Below are 5000 nucleotides of genomic sequence, written 5' to 3'. Positions count from 1 at the left end.
AAACCGTCTTACCACGAAATCGGTGTTCCCAACTTATTTACACGCTAAATGTTTACGAGCTAGATAAATGAAACGAAATAAACATACCACTTGGTCCTCGGACGTTTTTAGGTATGCTGACCACTAGTTGAAATTGATATTATTTAATATTAGTTAATAATATTAATTTCTACTCTCATATATATATATATATATATATATATATATATATATATATATATATAAATTCGTGTGTGTGTGCATGTATCCCTCTGTGTATGTGTGTGTGTTTGCATGTGTATATATATATATATATCTACATATATATTATGCACACACATACACACGTATATTTATATATCCCGTCGTACACACACACACACACACACACACACACACATACATTTGTATACGTTTGCGTTTATTCCCTACCACTTGACGGCTGGTACTGGTTTGTTTAAGTCCCCAAAACCAAGCGGTTCGGCAAAAGGTGCCCATAGAATAAGTACCGGGTTTTAAGAAAATAGATATTGGGTTCGATTCAAGGCGGTACCCTAGCATCGGCGCTTTCTAATGAGTGAAACAAGAAATACATATACATATATATTCTGTTATTTTATTATTCTTTTACTTGTTTCAGTCATTTGACTGCAGCCATGCTGGAGCAACGTTTTAAAGGGTTTTTTAGTAGAAGAAATTGACCCCAGGACTTATTCGTTGCAAGCCTAGTACTTATATTATCGGTCTCTTTTGCTGAACCGCTTGTTACGGGTGACGTAAACGCACCAACATCGATTGTCAAGCAATGGTGGGTGAACAAACATAGAAACAGACACATGCACGCACACACTCACACACACACACACACACACACACACACACACACACACACACACACAACACACACACACACACACACGCGCAAATGTTTGTCATTGTAAAAGCGTATGTGTGTGTGATAAATGTATCTTTATTTAATAATCGACTGATCGCAAACCTTTCTTTGACATGTTTGTGTCAGTCTTTTGTCAGGTGTCAAACGTCATTTATTTACTCATGTGCCATCTCATGTCATCCCATAGCGAACAGATCCAACCACTACCTGGACTGCAAGGAACTGTTTAGCACCAGTTTGCTACATTTGCTTATATCCACTCATCTTCTGGCTTCCTTCTTTTCCTTTTATTTAAATTCTTAAAACAACATGTTTAACTACTGGTCTAATTTAGGTATTTCTCTGCGTTTTAATGTCAGTTGGTACTTTCCCTGTATATTTCTTGGGCATACTCACAGTTCTTTCATGTATTTACTTTACATATATCTATCTGTCTGTCTGCATAAGCCTGTCTATTTTCCTCTCTTTCTCACTTACCTCTCTCTCATTGTCTGTTTGTCTCCACGTCTAGCTCCGTCTATCTGTCTGTTTCACACTGTCTATCTGTCTATCTGCCTGTCTCACTCTGTCTTACTATAAATGTGCGTGTGTGTGTGTGTGTGTGTGTGTGTGTGTGTGTGTGTGTGTGTGTGTACGTGCGTGTGTGTGTATGTGTGTGTGTATCTGTGCGTGTGTGTATGTGTATGTATATATGTATGTATGCATGCATGTATATATATAGATGTATACATACATGTATATATGTATATGTGTGTGTATATATATACATATATATATATATATATATATATATATATATATATATATATATATATATTTATGCACACATACACACACCACATGCATATACACAATTGTCATACATTATGTTGCTACAGCATTCCCTTACTATGCATACATATATATATATATAAGAAAATTTAGAAAATGGAGATATAGCATTATTATAATTTATTATCTGCAAAAATCCAACATATCTTATTTTCAGTTTAGCCTAAAAGATTAAATTACAATAATTAAATCATTGTATTAGGCAAAATCTCATCAGAGGGGTAGAAAAAAAAAATATATATATATATATACATATATATATATATATATATATATATATATATAAATATAAACAATTGCAGCGTGGAAGGTGTTTATAAGCCATTTAAAATAACACACAAAATCCGTTAGATTCACTTCAACATTTAAATTTAATTTGTCAAAATATTTTCGTCGCTTTGAGACCGCGACCTGTTCACTGACAAATATATACATAATATACTAGGTTGAGGAAAACGTTCGTGCGCCGTGATAAGATAATGATTTTTTATGCAAGAATTTATTCAAAACAACAACTATTCTTCAACCTAGTTGCTCGACTTTCAGGCGGTATGCGGCTTTGCATTGGCTTGGAACAAAGCGAATTTTCGACGAACAAGTCTTGGGTACTTTTCAACTGTGAATCACCATTGAACATGGCATGAACTGAATGAACCACAAAAATATAGAAAAAAAGCATTATTTTAATACGACGCACACTCAACCTGATATATATATATATATATATATATATATATATATATATATATATATATATATATATATAATAGTTTATGTATACATTAATATTATCTCAGTTTAAAAAACGTTGACAATGTAAATATGTTAATAGTTACCATGGGTAACATTTCGCATTTGTCTTGCTTTTATATGTTGGTTCCTTGACGAGGAATATATGTGGAATTCCAGCAGCTCTTACTTCTTTGAAGTAGTGTGCACATGTATTTTGAAACATATGTAGGAATTAAAGGAACTTTTATTTATATGCGTTTTGCTCCATTTATTGTTATTATATATATATATATATATATATATATATATATATATATATATATATATATATATATAAAGAGCACTCCGTCGGTTACGACGACGAGGGTCCCAGCTGATACGATCACTGGAACAGCCTGCTCGTGAAATTAACGTGCAAGTGACTGAGCAATCCACAGACACATGTACTCCTAACGTAGTTGTCAGGGAGACTCAGCGTGACACAGCGTGACAAAGCCGGTCCTTTGAAGTACAGGTACTGCTCATTTTTGCCAGCTGAGTGGACTGGAGCAACTTTAAATAAAGTGTCTTGTTCAAGGACACAACGTGTCGCCGGGAATGGAACTCACGACCTTACGACCGTGAGCCAAATGCCCTAACCACTAAGCCAGGCGCCTTCACTTTATATACATAATATATATATATATATATATATATATATATATATATATATATATATATATATATATATATATATATATATATATATATATATATATATATATATATATATATATATATATATATATATATATATATATATATATATATATATATATATATATATATATATATATATATATATATATACATATATATATATATATATATAAGCAATGTTAATTCTCTAAATGAAGTATTAACAGTAACTGCACGATAAAGTGTAGTATATTGCCACTTAAGTGTGGCTGACCCCTAGGGGTGGATGTTACTGTTGCTTTTAGCCCCAGGAGGACATCTCCTCCAGCTGGCTTATCGACACACGACTGTGTCCTGTTTGCCAAGGGAGTTATCCCTCTCACCTCGACCAGCAGCACGAACGTATCCGGATTTCAGGGTTATTTCCCTTCGTCGGCGTTCGACAGCTGATGACCTTGGTGAGAGAGACAAAAACCTGGCAAACCGTATATCTTCTTTTCCAGTGACATTCTTCACTGATATTGAAAAGGTGAAAACAAGCAATGTTAATTCTCTAAATGAAGTATTAACAGTAACTGCACGATAAAGTGTAGTATATTGCCACTTAAGTGTGGCTGACCCCTAGGGGTGGATGTTACTGTTGCTTTTAGCAACAGTAAGCCAGCTGGAGGAGATGTCCTCCTGGGGCTAAAAGCAACAGTAACATCCACCCCTAGGGGTCAGCCACACTTAAGTGGCAATATACTACACTTTATCGTGCAGTTACTGTTAGTACTTCATTTAGAGAATTAACATTGCTTGTTTTCACCTTTTCAATATCAGTGAAGAATGTCACTGGAAAAGAAGATATAAGGTTTGCCAGGTTTTTGTCTCTCTCACCAAGGTCATCAGCTGTCGAACGCCGACGAAGGGAAATAACCCTGAAATCCCGATACGTTCGTGCTGCTGGTCGAGGTGAGAGGGATAACTCCCTTGGCAAACAGGACACAGTCGTGTGTCGATAAGCCAGCTGGAGGAGATGTCCTCCTGGGGCTAAAAGCAACAGTAACATCCACCCCTAGGGGTCAGCCACACTTAAGTGGCAATATACTACACTATATATATATATATATATATATATATATATATATATATATATATATATATATATATACACACATATATATATATAGTTAAGGAGTGTTGTAGTGACAGTGTATGATGTATGTGTATACGTATGTGTATGCGTTTGTGTGTCTGTGTCTGTGAGTATGAATGATGATATGTTGGCTTAGAATACTCATGTGGTTATGTCGATATCAATACAGAGAATATAGAAAAATACCAGTAAAGCAACAAAAGCGTTGCATGATAAATAAGGAGATCTAGATATGCTAAAGATGCACTTATTCTGAACATGCCCGGCTAGGATGCAGTGTAGGTAAAATTGGTAGTTGGTTAGGTGATGGGATATATTTATCTACCTAAGCTGTGTCAGGCCGATGGGATGAGGTGTCAGCATTATCAGACACTGTCATATTAGTCACGATTGACTGAACATGAACGAAATGGTGTTGATTTTTCGCTCGTAATGGTGTTGATGGAGTGTCGAATGACAGAACACCAAAGTGGAGCTTCTTCTCTAATGAAGGTGAAATCTATTCCTTTTTTCTTTTCTTTTTTTTTGTATGTTTCGTAGGAGTAAAAGGTGTTTACATTGGTTATTATGGACTCTGGATATGTATCTTTGTCGTACATGCATATCTGTATGTGTTAATTCGTGTACATAAATATATATATATATATATATATATATATATATATATACAGTAAACACACACACACATATACCACACATATTTACATACATATATATATATATATATATATATATATATACAGTAGT

This window comes from Octopus bimaculoides, chromosome 2, assembly GCF_046866305.1.
Source record: "Octopus bimaculoides isolate indiv1 chromosome 2, ASM4686630v1, whole genome shotgun sequence".
Taxonomy (NCBI): Eukaryota; Metazoa; Mollusca; class Cephalopoda; order Octopoda; family Octopodidae; genus Octopus; species Octopus bimaculoides.
Note: the sequence above shows the minus strand (reverse complement) of the source record.